Source organism: Jaculus jaculus, unplaced genomic scaffold, assembly GCF_020740685.1.
Source record: "Jaculus jaculus isolate mJacJac1 unplaced genomic scaffold, mJacJac1.mat.Y.cur u25, whole genome shotgun sequence".
In the NCBI taxonomy this organism is placed as follows: domain Eukaryota; kingdom Metazoa; phylum Chordata; class Mammalia; order Rodentia; family Dipodidae; genus Jaculus; species Jaculus jaculus.
The window spans coordinates 1820424-1841907 of NW_025423515.1; the positions used below are offsets into that span (position 1 = coordinate 1820424).

General features: G+C 44.3%; 2 pseudogenes; both read right to left on the reverse strand.

Moving 5' to 3' along the window:
- Window positions 1–5451: 5451 nt before the first annotated feature.
- Window positions 5452–9978, reverse strand: LOC123457539 (annotated as a pseudogene).
- A 210-nt stretch (window positions 9979–10188) lies between these two features.
- Window positions 10189–21484, reverse strand: part of LOC123453231 — an 81854-nt pseudogene continuing 70558 nt past the window's right edge.

Below are 21484 nucleotides of genomic sequence, written 5' to 3' on the forward strand. Positions count from 1 at the left end.
GAATCTGTGTTCATTGTATTGAGTGGAGCAGCTGGATCTCACCCCACCCCACAGAGCTGATTGACAGGATCTCACCCCGCCCCACAGAGCTGATTGACAGGATCTGGCCCACCCTGCTTTCTTTCTCCTCCCAGCCTTTCACTGTCACCTCTGCCTAGGTCACTCCCAATGCAGGGAGGCCTGTTGTCCACCATGGCAGGAGCTGGGCGCACCCTGGGACCCGCTCACTCGTGGTGGTTGACGTCTCCTCCTGGGCCACCGAGGCTGGCCCCAGTAGAGCCCTGGAGGTGGCGGATGCTGGACTCACAGGCGTGGCCACAGGCGCTAGGCGGAGGGACCTTGGCAGCACTGCTGCAGCTGCTGTGGGCCCTTGAGGTCCCTATTTTAACCCCTACGGCCTGACACCTGCTGCCTGAGGTGTCTCATCCCCTGAGGTCTCTCCTCCACCTGAGGTCTCTCCACCATCTCAAGTTTCTCCTCCCCCTGAGGGCTCTCTGTGCTTGGCCTCCACCATCTCCTCCCACCCCTTGCCCCCTCAGCCAGGCTCCTTGCACCCCCAGCTGTACTCCAAGGGCCTTCCCAGCTGCAACTCAGGAACCCTAAGGACTGTGCTAGGTCGTGTGGACTCCAAGGGGCTTTCCCAGCATGACTACGACCACAGCACGTTCCAGCACCGTGCTGACGAGTTCTCCAGTGGAAGAAGACGCCATAGGATCCTGTGACCAGGACCTCACAGGATGCTGCTCTCCATCCACCCAGCCCCTCACATGATTGACAGATCCAGCTGACTGACAGCACTCAGGGTGATGACGCCCCTCCCACCGAGTACTGATTGTGCTCAGGGGTGCCAGCACCCCACCCACCAAGTACCAAGTAGACAGCATTCAGTTTCGAGATGTCCTGCCCACTGGGTACCTGAGTACCTGATTGAAAGGTTTAGCCTGTTGATGCTCTATCCACCAAGTACCTGATTTAGAACTGTCAATGCCCCACCCACCTAGTAACCTGATTGACAGCACTGAAGATGCAGATGTCCTGCCCACGAGGTACCAGGTTGACAGCACTCAGGGTGCCAAGACCCTGTCCACATGATTGACGGCACTCAGGTTGCTGTCACCCTGCCCCCTTTGAATTGAATGACTGCAGCAGGACGCTTACTCCCTTTCCACTGTGTCCCTGACTGACAGCACTCATGATGCTGATGCCCCTCCCATCGAGTACCTGATTGACAGCACTCAGGAGTGCCAGCAGCTCGCCCACCATGTGCCAGATTGACAACACTCTGGGTCCAGACACCCTGCCCACCAAGTACTGATGGGCAGCAATCAGAAGTGTTGACACCCTGCCCAGAGTCCCTGATTGACTGCGCTCAGGGTGCCAATGCACCACCCACAGAATACCTCTCGACAGGTCACAGGACACTCCACGGATGAGCTGAGTGACTGAACATCAGATCTTCCCAAGGAGTGACTCGGACCCTGAGCAGGGAGCTGGATCTCAACCCGCCCCACAGAGCTGATTGACAGGATCTCGGCCCACCCATCAGATGTCACTGACAGAATCTCAGTCCCACCCCACACAGCTGACTGACAGGAACCTAGCCCCACCCTCAGAGCTGATTGACAGGACCTAGGCCACACCCTCAGAGCTGACTGACAGGCTCTCAGCCCTTCCCCACACAGCTGACTGACAGGATGCAGGCCCAGCTCCACAGCCCAGGAGACCATGGTGGCTGCACAAGCAGTGCACTATGTTCCAGGTGATCTCAGGACCCGGGCTGATGCAGGCTTAGCAGCCCCTGGCTTCTGCCACAGATCCCAGATGTGAAGAAGCCAGGTTGTGGGTCCAAGCCAACCTCCCAACAGTGTGATGCCACCTCACAGCCTCACCTGTGTATGTGGTTCTCCAGAGTCCTCTGATGGACAGGAACATAGCACCCCCTTCTTCTGCCCCGGCGCTTGACACTCCCTCTGATCTAGAAGAAATAACTAGACAAGCCATTACTAAACTTTCCCGGGAGGCACAATCTCTTAAGATGCTCCTCCAAGCCAAAAAGGAAAAGTCACAAGTGCTCAAGCAATTACGCGACCTTGATTTAGAAATACGCTCCCCCTCCACTTGCCCTGTTCAGAAAACTAAAACCAAAAGTAAAACTCTCCATGCCTTTCCTGTAACTTGCTCCCTATTGAATAAACCTATTGAAGGAAAAGCTAATGGGGCTGAGCCGCAGGATCCAGATAGCCAAGAAGAGGGGGAGGAGATTCTGAAACAAAGAAACCTGCTGGGTCAGAAAGCACTAAGAATGAGAAAGGGGATAAAACTTTACTCATTAAAGCCCAGCAATATCACCGTCTTAAGTTGAAACATATAAACGAGTTAAGAAATGCAGTTACTTCGTACGGTCCTGTTGCTCCTTTCACTATCTGACTGTTAGAATCTCTAAGTGAAGACTTACTTGCTGTTAATGACTGGGTTATGTTAACTAAAGCTACTTTAACTAGGGGTGACTGTGTTCTATGGAAAGCTGATTACACTGAGAGGTTCCAGGATGCTGCCCACCGTAATTTGGCCGCTGGTGGTTCCTCCAATTCCTGGACGCTAGATAAACTTCTGGGCAACTGTCCCTACGAAACAAATGAAAAACAAACCAAATTTCCTCCCGGATTACTTACACAAATTCAACATGCAGCTGTCAAAGCCTGGAAGAGCCTTCCCTCTAAAGGGTCAGCTGTCACCTCTCTTGCAAAACTCAGACAGGGTCCACAAGAGCCTTATGGTGACCTTATCGTCCACCTTTCAGAGGCTGCTGAACACCTCGTGGGAAAGGAGGAAACAGATAATGAATTTGTTAGACATCTTGCCTTTGAGAATGCTAACTCAGCCTGCCAAGCGGCTATACACCCCCATCGCCATGTCAAAAATATTTCTGACTTTATCAAACTCTGAGCTGATGTGGACCCTACGTCCCACAGCATTGGACTATCCATAGGAATGGCCCTTAAAGATTTTACCCAGGGGGACAAGCTCAAAACTTGTTTTAATTGCAAACAAGCAGGTCATTTTTCCAGAGAACGCACGGCCCTTAATGCTGAGCGGCCACTCCCATCTTCTCTGTGCCTGGAAAGTTCTCCCTCAGGGTATGGCTAATAGTCCAACTTTATGTCAGAAATTTGTAGCTAAAGCTTTAGCTTCTTAGAGAAGCAAATTTCCTCAATTATATATTATTTACTATATGGATGATATTTTATTAGCTGGAAAGAAAAAGACAGAAATCTGGTTACAAAAAACAAAAAAGGGCCGGGTGAAGTGGCCCACGCCTTTAATCCCTGCACTTGGGAGGCAGAGGTAGGAGGATTGCCGAGAGTTTGAGGCCCCCCTGAGACTACATAGTTAATTCCAGGTCAGCCTGGACCAGAGTGAGACCCTACCTTGAAAAACCAAAAAAAAAAAAAAAAAAAAAAAAGGGAAAATTATACAGAGATCAGTAACAAGATGGTTAAATTATACTTCGTTTATTTTAAATTTTTTACTTTTGGATGCAAAAGGGTCTTCTGTTGCTGACCATTTTAGGCATGCACAAACCAAGACAAATTGTGCTAAAGTAATGTGAAAAGATCCATTGACTAACAAATGGGGTGGATCCTATCCCGTATTAATATGGGGACGAGGATCTGTTAGTATTTTTTCACAGAAAGAAAATAGAGCCAGATGGTTGCCAGAACGTTTGGTGCGGCATGCAGGCCATGAGATCAAACAAGAGGACACTGCTGATCCTGATAATATGGTGTCATCTACATCTTGCTTACAGTGAACTTTACAGGACCTATGTTCCTGACCCTCCTATATTACATCCGGTGACTTGGGAGAAAAAAGAAATCATAGTTCCAATCAATAACACTTGATTGCTAAGTATGCCATCTAGTAAAAATATAGAATTACATCAAATAATTATGAGTTCATATTCAGGGCATGGTCTAGGTATTCCACTATGCTTTTCTAAGACTAGCATAGTGGGATGTTTTGAAATAAAGGAAAGAAACATTACTGTAAAGCATGTACAAGAGCATGTACAAGGTACGAAGAAGATAAAGCAGGCTCAAACAAGCAGAATTTCTCTTTGGCTTCCCTATGGAGATCATGTTACAGGAGATAGTTCACCAGAGGACTTTATTCCTTGTGAAGGTTCAATAAATCTATACATTGGAGCAAATGTGTAGGGAAAAAATTTATCAGGTATAATGTTTCCAAAAACATATCTACTAGATATGTTAAGGACTTGTCAGGATCAGCAGGCTCTATAGAGAGTAAAACTGAATGGGTTAATGATTGGGCCACTGGACTGTCCTCAGGATTGTGGTGGTCAGACAGTGGACATCAGCAAACTTATGTGTGGAAAATTGCTGCTGCTATGGGAGGTATCAAGGTTACATCTGACAGCAATGATTCAAATAGCTTTCCAAAGGGAACTGTTATGGCCTGTGTTACACCACCTTATGCCCTGATGTTAGGGAATATAAATATTACTTGGTATCATGGATCTGAGGAAATGTTTAATGTTACCTGTGATAATTGTAGACTGTCCAGTTGTATTTCTCATGATTCTGGAACTGTAATGATTGTCAAGCAATCTGTATTTGTTATGATTCCTGTTAATCTTTCAAAGTCTTGGAGAAATTTTAGCTATACAGAACAGTCATCTTGATTTTGATGCCATTAAGTCTTGCTGCAATTAAGTCTGTGTTGCCTGGTTGAGACTCTTCAAGTTCCTGGATAGGCCGCTTTGCAGTTGTAGGAGTTTGCCTTCTGCTTCTCTTATGCCTATTGTCTATTTTCTTCAAGTGTATAATGAAGTCTATTGTGAATGTTCATGCAGAGGTACAAACTATGGACTATAGAATACGTCCTTGACTCCCCGCCTTTAGGAGCTGCATAGGATTTAGACCTATGCATATCAGCTCACAATAAAGTGAGTACGATATGGGTACCAACCTGGGTGCGGGGCAAAGCATTGCAGGGGAAGGTCCCTTTCTGACCGCTTCTGTATTCTCTGAGAGAAAAACCTGACTTGCATGGAGGTTGGTGCCACACTTATTATGATCATATAGGCCCTACCTCCCCTCCCCAAAAGGTACCAAGGGCCAAGACTGTGGGATGAAAAAATGACAGCCCACAGAAGGTATCAGGGCAATACTCCCCCAGGTGGTTAAAGCCCACCACTGAATAGTGGGTCTCCCCTTCTTTTGTATAAAAGAAGGGAGGAGATGTTGGGAGCTGTAGCCGCTCTTTGACCATGAGAACTGAAGCTGTTTTTGGATCTCCGGGCACAGAGTCCTTATCATATGGCCTTGGCAAACAGTCTTCAGACACACAGGCATTTGTGGAGCAGAATTTAGGCATGTAGGCACTGTCTAGAAAGTTTTATTTTCTGTATATAAGCTTGTGCTTGCCTAAATAAATCTCAGACCTTGATCAGAATATAGACTTGGTCTCCTTCTTTGTGTCTCTTGTCTCCCATCCAGGTTAATTTCCCCTCAGGTCCTTGATTAAGTCCCTGCTGGCTGGGGCAGGGTTTCAATTGTGACTGGGGCATACTTAGAAAACCTGTCTTTTCATATTAGTTATGGTATCAGGTGAGTTAGGCTGGGGAGGTACTGAATTTCCCATCATTATCTATGTATGCATAATCCCAGGAGTCTCTTATTAGGTGACATAAAACAAATATCAAATTGTGAAACCAGGTTCAAGGAGGTGCTAAATGTGTCCATATTAGTGAGCATCCATGTAAGATTATAGGGTTGATGTGGTTTTGCAACAATAGAGGTTATTAAGCAACAATAGATTATCATTACATGAAAAGAACTAGCCATCATAAAGCCTTAGTTTCTAGCTTACGAATCTTTAGTTTGAGGGGGTTTCGTGGATGTGCAACAGCATGCCACAGTCCAGGATTTGCTTCAAGGATGCAGTTGTCTGGGTAGTTTACCTGTGGGTCGATAGGCTTCACGTGAGAGTGGTGTATCCAGGTAGGAACTCATCCTCTTTGACTGCAGTTGGAGTGGTCAGGATCACAGTATAGGGTCCCTTCCAGCCAGGTTCAAGAGTCTCTCTCTGGTGTCTTTGTGTGTGTGTGTGTGTTTAGATTTTTTTTTTCTATTGATACTCACTTCTGTAACTTGAATCCACAGATACAAGCAGTATATAACCAGAAAGTTACAAGTAAACACAGATTATACATGCACGTTTCTGTTCACAGAGGTCACATGTGCAGATATATGAATTAGAAGTATGCTTGTAGAATTATGGCCAAATGTTTACAATAATGCAGAAATGTAAAATTACATCTTGAAAATGAGAGGTATGTCTACACACTTCAAAATTCACATGTTGCTTATACCACAGATGTATGACAGTGATAGGATTCAGGTGACAAGCAATAAGTTCTCAAAAAATTAATACTGGACAAAGAGAATGGGAACATTTTTATCCTTCACTGAAATACATTTGACTACTAGAATACGAAACCCAGCAGGAACTCAGGAAAAAAATTACAAAATCTAAAGCCTATTACTTAATATTTCTTATTACCTAAACAACAGCATGACGTAAAAGAAAACTGCACCTGCATTTAAATTGCTAATTTCACATGAAGTTCTCTAAAAATGAAATGCAACCAAAACATCTTCAAACTCCAAATGAAAAGTCTGCAAGGCTCAGTTTAAAATGTGGAATGTTTCAGATGAAAGTAATAGAAATACAACTGGTTTTGTCCTTTATTGAGTAGAATCAAGGTTTCCATCTCTTTGAAGCATCAAACTACTAAATTTCATTTTTCTGAATGGTTCTATTATCTGTCTCTTAGTGGTGCAAGTTGTTTTCCACAGATTACAGTCTCTAAAAAGTAGTTCTGTCTGTTATTCTGATGAAAGGAAAACTCCTCTTCATTAATTTAATCATTTGCATTTTTTTGCTATAGCATTTAACACATGAACAGGAGACATCTATTATTTTTCCACTAAAACAAAAGAGTACAATAGTTTTCTTCTATCAGTACTGTATTTTAAAAAAGTTAACATTAAGAACAAAGAACCATTGTGTTTTTGAAATAAGCTTCTTGACATCTTAAGTTTCCTTCTTCTGCCTGCATTCTTCTTCCAATTTATTCAGAAATTTCTGATAATGAGGAAGGATGCTGCAATGAGTATTCTTTGCAACTTCTTCATTTGTATAAAACAGTGAACACAGTTTACAGTAAAACCCTGTTTTAGGTATCACATAGTCTATACCAACAGGAGCATTGGGCTGATATGGTCCAATTCTATAGTCATCTGGGATTGTATAGGACTCCTTGTCATCACTTTTGCCATCTGCATTTTCACTTGCATCTTTGTTCAGATCATCAGCATTCTCAGCAGATTCAGCACCTGTTTCTGCATTTTCCTCATTCCTTATTTCCATTTTTCAACGCTGCATCATTGTCTTGATCAAATTCCTCCATCTTGTCCACCTTCTTAAGTTTTTTCTTGGCTGCTGCTGAAGCACTGGACTCTCTTTTCCCAGCTTTATCTGAAGGCTCTTACTTCCCATAAGAAGCCACATCGCCCAAATTAGCAAGGTCAGTCTCATCTTCCACTGAACTGCCACTTTCTAGCAGAGCTGCTGCTTCCTCTTCCTCAACAAGCAGCTCGTCTTCAGACTCAAGAAGCATATTGGGTTCTTGTTCTGTCTGGTCATCCTTTGCATCTTTCTCACCATCTTCACCTGACTTTTCTTCTTGTTCTTTTCCTTCAGTGGTACTTTCAGTCTTCTGAGATCCATCAGTTTTAGATTTCTTGTCACTTGGAGATTCTTTGCTATCTGGAGAGTAAGCTCTTTTATGGGATTTATCTTTCTTCAGCAAGTCAGTGCCTCTGTTGGGAATCCTTAGTACCAGTTCTTTTGTATTTCTCAGACAAATCAACCTTAACACATCTCCCCTGGAACCAAAGTGCTTTCTTCAGAGAATGGTCAACCATGGCCATTGCATCTTCTCTGGTCTCCATCTCCATAAAGGCCTGACTTTTCATCCTCATCAATATATAATTCTTTATTTTCCCATAAGGCTCAGCAAGTTTGAGGACAGCACTGTCAGAATAGGCAGAATGGGGTAAATTGCTGAGATGTATCACATGTCCAAGCTCTTGCTCCTGATCAAACATCTGATCAGGCTTTCCTTCAGGTTTCTTTATTCTTTTGTACTTCGGAGACAAATGCATCCTCACTGGCTTGCCAAGTACTAATGCTGGTGTGGTTGTATAATACTCCACTGCAGACTGGGCATCTTCTGTGGTTGTCATTTCAATAAATGCCTCATTTATTATATTTAGAATTGGATGGCTTGAAATAACTCGAAATGGTTCTACTAACTGTAGAAGTTGGTATCTCAAGTTTTTTCCTTGCTGAAAATCCATGATGTGAACAACTCTGCTAGTTTCCACTCTGCCTTTCTGCATGTGCCTTGGTCCTTGCAGTTTTCCATTTCCAGCACCTAGATTTCCTCTTGGTGCAACTCCTGGACCTCCAAGATGAAATGAGGGAGGTGGCGGTCCCATAATTACTGGTGCTGGATTTGTAGACTGCTGCAACATGAATGGATCACCCATTGTATGTCCTGTATCCTGGTCAGGATTCCACTCTGGGTAGATTTCAAGAAGCTGGCATTGACAGCTGTAACTTGCTCCATTGATATGTTGGCTCCACTCCTTATTAGAATGAACTGGCATATCACATTTGTAGCACAGATGGGGATAACCCTTCAGTAAGAGTCCACAGAAGTCTTCAATATTGCTACTTGGAGGAGCACCCCTCTTTTTCTCAAAGAGAGATCTCTCTTGTAAGGGGCCAGGACAATGTCCCATTCTCTCTTACTCACTGTCAAATTTATGATAGTCTTGCGAAGTCTCACCAAAAAGGAATCATCCCTATACCTTTCTCCATCTCTTAGTCTGTCATCTTCATAATCCATTCTGTCATAATAACCAGATACTTGAGAATGACTTCCATGGTCATAATCAAGCACTGGATTGAGACTAGGACCACAATCATCAAATCTATCTCTTCTAAAGTGCCTTTTTTTTTTCTTCCCAATCATCCCTAGTTATACTCTTTATGGTGGCTCCCATGTAGCACATCTGCCATCTCTACCATAACTCAGTGCAGGGCCTTCTTCAGTTCTCCTCCTTTTTAGCTGTAAAAGGATTTGGGGCAAATTCTCAGGAGTAATCTTATCCTCTGGATAACAACTCAGTTCATCTAAATCTCTAGACAAAGCTGGCCAAAGTGGCTTGGTCTGAATCTCCCTGGTGTTGAGAAGACAAAGGGAGTGGGCCTGTATATGCAATGTTAAATATAGACTGCAAGTTATGGTAAGAAGTACTAGCAGAAGACAGTGGTCTATGAGCTTCTTGGTGATTCAATGAAGAACTCATTCCAAGATACATTAAACCAGCAAGGCATGCATACCCTGGTTCATCCTTCCAAGAGATGCTGCCATACTTAAAGACTGGGTAGCAGCAGCAGCAAGAAGGCCTATTCCTGCCGCAGACAGGTCATGCCCATGACCTGTGAGTCCCTACCACGAAATGACTGCTGGAATGACTTGGACCTTGTAGATCTATATCTCTTGACTATTTTATAGATTAAAAAACAAGTTTTTTAAGATGGCCAGTAAGAAACTTCAAACTAGGTTAACTTTGCTTCAAAAAAATGGTAATGCCAAGGCAAAGGATCAATAAGGACTGGAGAATCTTCTTCAAGCTGAGAACCAGCAGACAACTCTGTGAATGTAATGTCTGGCAGTCTGGGTTGATTCCTCAGTACCCAGGACAGCCGATGCATCAAGTGGTGCATACTCCTGGAGTTCTATGCATTCTTCTCTAGAATCTGGTTGAGTATCTGATCTTTCTATATGTTCTGATGTAATACATTACATGGTGTGACAAAGGTGTCCAAGATCTGATTTTCTGATGGAGACAGGTTTCACATTCAGGTCTCTCTGATCAAAAGCTCATTGTGGATGATAGCCACATGCTGGTACTGGGGGTTACAGGTCAGTGCCCACTAAGTAAAAGATAATTAATATAAAATAGTTAGATGGGGGGGGGTTGGAAGCTGTAGAGGATTAAGGTCAGTCTTCATCATACCCTCTCCAGTGTCTTGTTCTTCTTTTTCCAAGGCTTTAAGGTGAAGCATCGTTTACTTGAGACATTTCTAATTTCTCTTTTTTTCTGACTTTAAAATGTTTATTCTTTAAAAATTTACTTGCTTTTTATACAGCTATACAAAGTTCTTAATGTTTCTTTGGCAATGGAATATAATGGAATTTTACAACTATATAAAAAGTTACCATTGCCTAAGAAACAGTATTTACCTGTGTGTACATAGTTGACTGACAAAATTCTCTACCATCCAGCACCCTAATTAATTGACAAAATCAGCTACCTCACATTATAGAATTTGCAAGTAGAAAGAGAAAGATACAGACACACACACATACACACATAACCTTCTGTGACTCACACAGTATTACGGCCCGATCTGCAGGCAACTGCAGTAATTGCCAAGTACAATTTAGTGATGAAAAAATCCTTCGAAGTCCTACTGAAGTACAGCTCAAGTGTAACTATACACAAGAAATTACTTAACCTTTTGCTATTGCAAATATGGTCACTGCTCGTTTGTTGAAGGATGAGACCCCCTTCCCCTCCCAAAAAGTAACTGCATTATATCTTTGAAATTCAGCAGAAAACAAAGAGACAAAACCCTGTGCTGGTGACTAGTATAGAGCAAAGTCACTTCTTCATTCTTCACAGAGACTGAAATCAATTTCCAGGACCAGAAAGAGCTAGAACTCCACCTCTTTTTCAAAGCCTTGTTTGTAGACGATGCAGCAAATTTGTTGTCTTTCCTATATTCAAAATCTGCAAACTCCCTGCCCCCATGGCCTCCTCAGAAGTCACCATGAAATCCTCAAGGGGCAGTGAAGGTCCCTCCTCGGCCACCACCACGCCCTCTGCCACCACGGAGCCCAAGACCTCCTCTGCGTCTGTACCCGCCACGACCACGGTTTGGACGAAGTGGGATTCCAAACGTTTCAGCGTTTAACCTCCTTTCTTCAGCCCAGATTGGCCTCCTTTCTGTGTTATCATCACAAGAAATATTATCAGAATGGGATTTAGTCTTGTCATAATAGCAATTAGGTCCAAGCGGATCTTCGTCATCAGCATTCCCTTCACTGTTTTGGGTATCCACTCCTGAGTCTCCTTTACCTTCACCATTTACAGGTTTCTCTTGTTTGGCAAGTTTATCTTCTTTTAATTTAAGTTTATTATGAAATTCTCTGTCAATCTTCTCCTTGTTAAATTGTGCATTTGCACTTTCAAATCGAAGTCTTTCTCAAATTTCATTGGACCGTCTGGCGAATACCAAATCTTCCCCTGCCTCCTCGATGTCCCCCGCGCCCTCTCCTTGGGGTGAAGGAGCACCTGGAACTATTTGTCTCTTGCGATCATTTCTGAGATGATCATTCATGTTTTCTGGCCTTGAGACTGTACTTCAGCTCGCCAGTGCTCTTGGTTCTCTTATTGCTTTCTGGCTGGTAGATGCAAAGGCCTGGTGCTGGAGCAGGTAAGTGGGAGGAGGTGGTCTGCACTGCTTGCTCCATGGTTGGACTTTTTCTCAAAGGGTCTAACTGAGGCTTGATCGATCCTGAGATAACTGTTTTTATAGAGCTGGTATCCTGTGTAAAGGCAGAACCAACTGCACTACTTTGGGACAGGGCACTGCTGTTCGATGTTTCTGTTCCAAAGGACGTCAGGGAGCTTCCAGCAACACCAACAGCGCCAAACTGCTGCCCAACCGACATACTTGGACTGAACTGACTGCACGTTGGCATCCTGCCGAAAGGTCCATAGGAACTCACTGACCGGCGTGAAGATGAGCATGAACCTGGTGAAGTCTGAGCCATAGCTGGGTCCTGAGGCAAAGAACACTGTGGTTTTGGTGGCTCACAAACAGTGCGGTCTTTAATATCACTTCCTCGGAATATAATGCATTCCAAAACTTCATCTTGAGGTGGTGTGGGACGATCTGTTGGTCTGTCTTCTGTACGGAAGGATGGAGCTTTGGTGAGGGCCACGGTGGAGTTCTCGGTGTCCATGGTGTAGAGGATGCCCTCACAGCAGATCTCCGCCTTTGAGCGGAGGTTGATCGTGCGGGTTGTAAGGGGCGCCCCTGCTCATGGCCCCCAGGCGTCCGCCCCGCTGCTCCACACGCAGACCCAGGCCGCCCGCTCCCTCCTCCTGCAGCGGTGACTTGGAGCCCAGCGGGGCTACACTACCCTCCCCCAGCCCATGCCCGGTTCACCCTTCTAATTTCTTAATGTAGGCACTTAAAGCTCTAAATTGCTCCCCTAGGACTGCCTTCATTGTGTCCCAAAAGTTTTGGTATGCTGTGTTCTCACTATCATTTGACTCTATGAATTTTTTGATTTCCTTCTGGATTTTTTCATTGACCTAGTCATCATTTAGTAGTGTATTGTTTAGTTTCCATGATTTTGTGTTTGTGCTATAGCTTTTCTTGCTATTGGTTTGTAGGTTGATTCCATTGTGGTCAGATGCAAGGAATTATTTCAATTTTCCTGTATTTGTTAAGATTTGCTTTGTGTCCTAATATATGGTCTATTTTAGAGAATGTTCCATTTGCTGCTGAAAAGAATGTATATTCGGCATCATTTGGATGTAATGTCCTGTATACATCTGTTAGCTCCATTCCTTCTATGACCTCATTTAATGCAGATGCCTCTGTTTATTTTTTGCGGTAATGACCTGTCAATTGATGAGAGTGGGGTGTTGAAGTCACCCACTACCACTGTGTTTGGTGTTATCTGTGACCTTAGTTCTAATAGTGTTTGTTTGATGAAATTGGGAGCCCCCATGTTAGGTGCATGTATGTTTAGGACTGTAATGTTCTCCTGTTGGAGTGTGCCTTTAATCAATATAAAGTGACCTTCCTTATCTTTCCTAACTAGTGCTGGACTGCAGTCTACCTTGTAGGATATTAGGATAGCACTAACCTCTGCTTGTTCCTAGAGGCCCATTTGCTTGAAAAACTGTTTTCCAACCTTTCACCCTAAGATAGTGTCCATCCTTGTAGAAAGGTGAGTTTATTGGAGGTAAGAAGTTGAAGGATTCTGCTTTTTAACCCAGTCTACAAACCTATGTCCTTTGGCTGGGCCATTGAAGCTGTTGATATTAAGAGATATTATTGGCATGTATTTATTTTTGGTATTATTGTTTTTTAGTTCTTCCAGTTTTTACCTTTGCTCTTTTGTGTTAACTAGTATTTGAGTATGGTTTGTTTTTCCAGTTTCCTTATATGTGTGCTTTTCTTTCTCTTCAGAATGGAGGATTCTTTCAAGTACTTTCTGGTTTTGTAGGTAGAGCTGGTTTTGTCCTCAAATATTCCTTTAGCTTGCTCTTGTTGTGGAATGTCCTTATTTCTCTGTCTATTTGAATGGATAGTTTTTCAGGATAATGTAACCTTGGCTGACAGTTGTTATCTTTCAGAACTTGGAATACATCACTCCAAGCCCTTCTGGCTTTTAAAGTTTGTGTTGAGTATTAATATTAAAAACACTTATTTTATATGTGTAAATATAATATAGCAATAATATATTATTATTATATATAATAAATATAAATTATAGAATAATAATAAACACACTATAACATATAATGTATAACTTAAAAATTTATTTATTTATTAGACAGAGAGAGAAAAATGGGCATACCAGGGCCACCAGCTACTGAACTTAACTCCAGCCACATGTGCATCTGGCTTAAGTGGGTCCTGGGTTGTCTAACCTGGATCCTTAGGATTCACAGTCAAGTGCCTTAACTGGTAAGACATGTACCCAGCCCAGATTTTTTCCTATTTATTTATTTAAATTTATTCTCTCTTATTTCAAAATATTTTTTACTTTACAAAAGTACATAGATATATCTATATTTCAGGATCTCTTTTGCCACTGTAAACAAACTAGAGGCATGCACCTTTTTTGTTGTTATTGCTGGCTTGTTCTGCTTTTTGAGGTAGGATTTCACTCTAGCCCAGGGTGACCTGGAATTCACTATGTAGCCTTAGAGTGGCCTTGAACTCACAGTAATCCTCCTGCTTTTGCCTCCCAAATGATGGGATTAAATCATGTGCCACCAGGCCTGGCCCATGCGCTACTTTTAGAACTGGCTTACTTGGGTTCTGGAGAATTGAACCCAGGCCAAACTTTGGATCCCTTGAAGGACTCTTCAACACCAGTGTAATTCATTGCTTGTTTCCCTTTGTGTCTGAAAGGTGTAGGAGGCAGGAAGCCAGCACTGCTATCTCATCTTCTCTTTTATCCAGCTTACTGGCCAAATCAAATGCTAATGCATTGCTTCCCAGGGCTCATGATGCTGCAGTGGTACCCCGACAAGGTCTTCTTGGTGATTGTGAGGCCCTGCACAGAACAATGAGTTGTGGGGGAGGGAATCTGAATTATAAGAGTATATGGACCTGGGACTACCTGGTTAAAGTAAATACTACTTCATTAATCAAAGATCTTGTACTGTCTTTGGCCACACAACCCTGAACCTCTGAATCTCAACTAAGATTTTGGAATAATCACTTGTCAGTACCTTGGTGGTGCCAAAGATGGAGCGTCCTAGGGGGCAGAGAATTTCATCAATAGGCTTAAAAAAATTCCTATGACCCCTTTCCTGGCCTCAAGCATGAGGAGATACTGGTGCTGGCCAGGAGGGTGGGAGGGGTTTTTGGGTAATTTTGTTCTTGGGAAGGGGATCTTTGATCCCCCTGTCTCTTTTCCACCAGTGCAAAGGAATGGGTGGATTTGCTTTCTTTGCATTTGAAGGGAGATCTCTGGATGTAAGACAGGAATACCTGAAGTGAAGGTTTCTCCCTGAACAGGCTTGAGGTTGGGTAAAGTCATGCTCTGGGGGATGGTCTGACATTTCCTGGGAAGATGGTCTTATATAATTAGATCAGAGCCTAGGTGAGAAAAGGGAAGCCTAAAATTGCTCTCCTGGCAATTAGGAGACATATTTGTTGCTCTCCTGTGGGCAATATTGCCCAGGGCTCCCCAGATGGGCTGGTATAAGAGAGCTTGGAGGAGAGGCCCAGAGACATAACTGATCTTCAGGAGGAGCTGACATGCAGGCCCAGAGTCCAGGGACACCAACTCCTCCAGTGATCCCCTCCTCATATAGGGCAGTGTCCTAGAGTAGACTCTTTCTCTGAGGACATCTGCTTCTAAAATGTCCTTCCTTTCTACAAGAGAAACAAGCTCTCATCCTGGCTTACAGCAGACAGAAGTCCCCCTGGTTCATCTGGGCTCCTCTGATCCTCCTGGTCCCCATTATAACAGGTCTTAGCAACTGCTTAGACTACATCTTCCAATGTCTTGCCTGGCCAGGCCACTATAATTTCCAGTTTTCTAAGCAAATCTGGGGGACCACTGGGTTGAGAGTGTGTCCTTTAGGAGGATGTCATCCACTGAAATCCCTGCTTGCATGTAATGTGTTACTCATGGTCTGCTGTTATGGAGAGCAAGCTAATTGACAAAAGGTTTACCTCTGCACAGGCTAAAAGGGAGGACATGGAAGAGTATGCACCTTGGGTGGTGCTTCTTGAAGATTATGCATTCATTTCATGTTTATTCAAACAATGCTGTTGGTGTACACATCCTGTAGCTTCTGGAGGGAAGCACCAGGGCATTTTGTTACCAAGGGAGAGCTGCTACCTGGACCTCATTGGATAGGATTGATCTTAGCTTTCTCTTTTTATTTTTGTTTTATTTTGTTTGGTTTTCAAGGTAGGATCTTGCTCTAGGCCAGGCTCATCTGGAATTCACTGTGTAGTCTCTGGGTGGTCTCACACACATTGTGATCCTCTTACCTCTGCTTCCCAAGTGCTTGGATTAAGGGCATATGCCACAACACTTAGTTTAGATTCCATTTGAAATAGACAAGCAGATTCTCTAATGGAGAGTGAAGTCAGCACAGGTTAAATGAGGTCAACATTATTAATTTTAGAGTTAAATTAAAGGGAGTAGTTCCTCTTATAGCCCAAGATTACTGAGAGCTTGATATCAAAAAGCAAAGTCATTCTGTGGATATGATTCTGGATTGTTTCCCAGTTCCAGATGTGGGTTCTTTTCCACTGAGTGGATCTGTTAGTCAATCCAAGAGCAGTTGGTTACCCACCATGGCTGTGTGCCACTATTGCACTTGTGATCATCATGTCAGGTTGTTTGCTTCTGAGTAGCTTAGACCTCGAGTTGATTGGTCAGATGTTGGCCACTTTCCCCTAGTAGCTCATGTAGCACCCTCTGGCACCAGATGGGCTAACCATCTTGGGACTGGCTCTGTTCCAGATCCCAGCCAGATCTATGTTCCTTGCCAACAATGTATGGTGTCTCCAGCAGTAGGGTCTTACCATTAACCTCTGTTTGAGTGCTCTGACAGAAGCCTGTTTTGTTTTGGGAGAACTTGTATGTCTCTCTCATCCACAGCTCATTGTGAGTGTTAACCACATCTTGGTACTGCAAGTTACAGGTCAGTGCCAAGGAAAAAGAAAGAGGAAAAAAAGAGAAAGAGGAGAAATTTAAGATCAGGCTTCATCTCACCCTCTCCAGGGCCCTTCTATCCAGGTGCTCCCCCTAAGGTCCTATTGAAGGCTCACCCTTTTAGTCTATCTTCCAGTGTATAGGATTCTATTGTACAGGTTCAATTTGGGTTCAGTTTTGTGAGGCCTCCACCCTCCCCCACCCCCCAAGCTAAAATATATTTTATAGAAATATGTTTTTAATAATAATAAACATAATTTTTCATTTATTTACTTGAGAGAGAAAGAGAGAGCATGGGCACAGCAGGACCTCTTGCATGGCCACCGAACTCCAGGTTCATGAGCCACTTTGGGTATTGGGGGATTGAACCTGGGCTTAGAGGACTTGCAACCAAACTTCTTTACCACTGACCAATTTTACCATCTGAGAGGTCTTTCTTCTTAAGAGTCTGAGGCTCTAATTTGTCCCAGTTCTTACGAATGCAGCGGAGAGGAGTGGCTGACTGACCTGATTTTCATATTTAATTCATAAAACGAGGTTCCAGACACTGAAGGCTATGAGGTGGGGGCAGATGGCTTCAAAGTTAGGAGGCCCACACTTCTCCATGCTCCGACAGCGTGAGCTCACGCGTTTTCCCAGCCCTCGGGGGCCACTGACGAGGGCACTTGTCCCAATAATTACTGGCAGCATGGCCTAACTGAAGTGCACCTTACAAAATTAAAGCAAGGTTTTTATTCTAAGACAGAATAAAACTGTTCAATAAAAACATGTTCGTCAAAAAAAAAAAAAAAAAAAAAAAAAAAGTTAGGAGGCCCAGAGGGCTGCTGGGAGTAAAGCTCTGCTTTCACTTCCCTCAGCCAGGCTGGAACCACCTCATTACAGGGTGGTGCCAGTGAGGTGAGGCAACATGAAAGACGAACCGCCCTGGAAAAGGCCTAGTCCTGAGTGGCGGAGAGTTGCTTCATATTCTGGAGAAGACACGGATATTCAGGGGAGCACAGCATAAGGACTCAAGGTGAAGGAAGTCTGTGGAAAACCTCTGGAAGTTCAGGCATAGTAGTCTGTTCCCAGAAATGTTTAGAAAAGGTATCCCATGGCTGGAGAGATGGCTTAATGTTTAAGGTGCCTGACTGCAAAGCCTAAGGACCCCAGTTCGACTCCCCAGAACCCATGTAAATCAGATGCACTGGTGATGCTTATGCACATGATTGCAGTGGCTAGAGACCCTGGTGCTCCAATTCTCTATCCCTGTCTCATAAATAAATAAAATAGGGGCTGGTGAAATGATTTAGCACTTAAGCACTTGCTTGCAAATCCTAAGGACCCTGGTTCAATTCCACGGAACCCATGTAAGCCAGATACACATGGTGGAGCATGCTTCTGGAGTTTGTTTGCAGTGGCTAGAGGCTGTGGCTCACCCATTCTCTCTCTCTCTCTCTCTCTTGCTGTCTCAAATAAATAAAAATAAAAATGCTTAAAAATATATAAATAAAAATAATTTTTAAAAAAGTTTTAAAATTGCCTGTGAATTCTTCCTTTGCTGTTTTGTTTCTTGTACATTCAGAGATAGTTCCTCAGTGCTTTTGCAGTAGGAATGATACATATTTCACAATCCAAGATCAAACTAGGACTACTCAATCTAAATGTGCATGTTAATTCAATTCCTAATCATGGTTGCTTCCACTAAACATTGAGAAGTCTAACGCTGAAGAAGAGATGGCTTAGTGGTTAAGGCACTTGCCTGCAAAGCCAAAGGGCCCAGGCTCAACTCCCCAAGGCCCATGTAAGCCAGGTGGCACATGTGTCCAGAGTTCAATTGCAGCTGCTGGAGGCCCTAATGCATCCATTCTCTCTCTGCCTCTTTCTCTCTCTCCCTCCCTCTCTGTCTCTCAAATAAATAAATAAAATTGAAAAACTATTTTAAAAGAAGTTGAGAAGTCTCGGGCTGACACGGCTTAGCAGTTAAGGCCTGTGAACTCTAAGGACCCATGTTCGACTCTCCAGGTGTCATGTAAGACAGCCACAGAAGGTGACACAAGTGGAAGGTTGTACATACACACAAAGAGGTGCACACATCTGGAGTTACACTGCTGTGCCTGGAGGCCCCAGTGCACCAATTCTCTCTCTCTTTCTCTCATTAAAAAAAAGTGAGACCATCCCAAGACTACATAGTGAATTCCAGGTCAGCCTGGGATATAGCAAAACCCTACCTCAAAAAAATATATATTTTCAGCTGGGCTTGATGGCACACACCTTTTATCCCAGCATTTCGGAGGCAGAAATTCCAGGTCAGCCTGACCTACAGGCTAGAGTGAGACCTCATGTTGCACACACAGAAAGATTATTTTCCAATGGGATCTTTCTTTTCTGGCTCTTAGGAGACTGGCACACCATGGCCATCACCTCCAGCATCACCGACAAGATCACCTTTGAGGGTTTATGAATGCCACCTGCAGGGTTGCCATGACTATGAGGTGCTGGCATCACTTTCATTGTCCAGTGACTCTGAATTGAAGCATTATGCCACTGAGTGTGACCTGTGGTTTGCTTTCAGATTCACAGTGAAATATCCTGGTTATGTTGATGAAATTTGATGGTAGGTGTTTAATTATGAAAACATATTTCTTTTTATTAAAAATATTTATTTTTTATTTATGAGAGAGAGACAGACAGACCAGACAGAGAAAGAGAATAGGTGCTTCAGAGCCTCCAGCCACTGCAAACGAACTCCACATGCATGTGCCACCTTGTACATCTGGCTTACGTTGGTCCTGGGGAATTGAACTCAGGGCCTCTGGCTTTGCAGGCAAATGCTCTAATTGCTAAGCCATCTCTCCAGCCCTGAAATCACATTTATTGCTGGTGTTGTGGCCTGAGCATGAGCAGGACTCTCCTGTGGGATTCCAGGAAGTTTCTGTAGAAGGGCTGGTGGAGAGACAGCCCTAGCAAAACTCTGTCATCCATCCAAGACCCTCAGGAAAGCAGCTTGCACAGTATCTGCCAGTGGTGACCCCCTTCACTCCCCACTTCTCTGCACACCCCTTAAGTGATTACAAGATGTCTACTGCTGACATGTTCCTTGGAGTTAATTTTAAGAATCACTTCAATGTGACGGGTTATGTACAGAGATTCACTCTCACTGTGATGTTACATTGACCATATTCTTTCAATTAATGCCTGTCTCCCACAGTCATATCATTACCTTTACCCTAACTGAAACCAAACTCTAACCTTAACTCTAATGGTAACCCTAACTATAGCCACAACTCTAAAATGCTAACCTGAACCCTAAGCCTAAGCAAAAAAGCCTTAAGCCTAAGGAGAACCCTAAATCTAACAACCCTATCTCTAAGCATAACCTTAACAATCTTAATACCAACCCTAAATTTAACAATTGCAATCTTAACACTTACAATCCTAACCCTAACCTTAATCACAAGTCTTATCCTAACCAAAACCCAACCCTATGCCTAACTCTAACCGTAACCTTTCCCTAATACTAACTAACTCCTATTCCTAATAACCCTAACCCTTTTCCTAACCCAAACTCATAATTCTTTTTATAAAACTGTTTATTTTTATTTATTTATTTGAGAGGGACAGACAGACAGAGAGAGAAAGAGCAGAGAGCGAGAGTGAGAGAATGGGCACGCTAGGGCCTGCAGTCACTGCAAACCAACTCCAGATGTGTGCGCCCCGTTGTACATCTGGCTAATGTGGATTCACAGTAGTGAGTGACAGGCCCAGGTCCCACCTTGCACAGGAGTGACTGACAGGATCCAGACCCCGCCCTCCACAGGAGTGATAGATAGGTGACAGACCCTGTCACTCACAAAAGTGACTGACAGGACCCAGATCCCCTCCCTGCACAGGAGTGACTGACAGGACCCAGACCCCGCCCCGCACAGGAGTGACTGACAGGACCCAGGCCCCGCCCCACACAGTAGTGACTGACAGGACCCAGACCCCGCCCCACACAGGAGTGACTGACAGGACCCAGACCCCGCCCCACACAGGAGTGACTGACAGGACCCAGACCCCGCCCCACAGAAGAGTGACTGACAGGACCCAGGCCCCGCCCCACACAGGAGTGAATGACAGGACCCAGGCCCCGCCCCACACTGGAGTGATTGACAGGACCCAGGCCCCGCCCCACACAGGAGTGACTGACAGGACCCAGGCCCCGCCCCACACTGGAGTGATTGACAGGACCCTGGCCCCGCCCCACACAGGAGTGACTGACAGGACCCAGGCCCCGCCCCACACAGGAGTGACTGACAGGACCCAGCTCTCCAGCACACCTGGCCCCACAGCCTTAAGTCCAACAACTAATCAGGCCTGAGTCTGAGGACCAGGCTCATCCTAACTGGATGTGGGGCGCGCATACCTGGCCTGGCAGGTGTGTGTGACTCTCTTCCCCATCCTCTCCTCCTGCCTGGAATCTCCTCGTCCTCGTTTGGAAATTCCTTCTTGTCCAGGCGCCTTCCTGTCTGGTTTTGGGTGATGTCTGGCTTTGCCTCCTGTATGATCTCTCCTGAAGCTCTGAGTCCTCATTAGAAGTCTCAGCATTTCTGACCCCCTATGTGAAGGTGACAGGCTTCAGCTCTCAGGGTTTGCTTCCCACGTGTGTGTGCTTCTCCTGAATCTGTGGGCCTGGGCTCTCCTGTTTTACCTCCTGTGTGTGTGTGTGATTTGTGTGTGTCGTCACCATAGGCTTCTTCCCTGGAGATTTCTTCCCTGGAGAATGAAGTGATTTGGGCCTGGAATCATGGCTCAGTGGTTCAGGTGCTTGTCTGAAAACCCTAACGACCTGAGTCTGAGTCCCCAGTA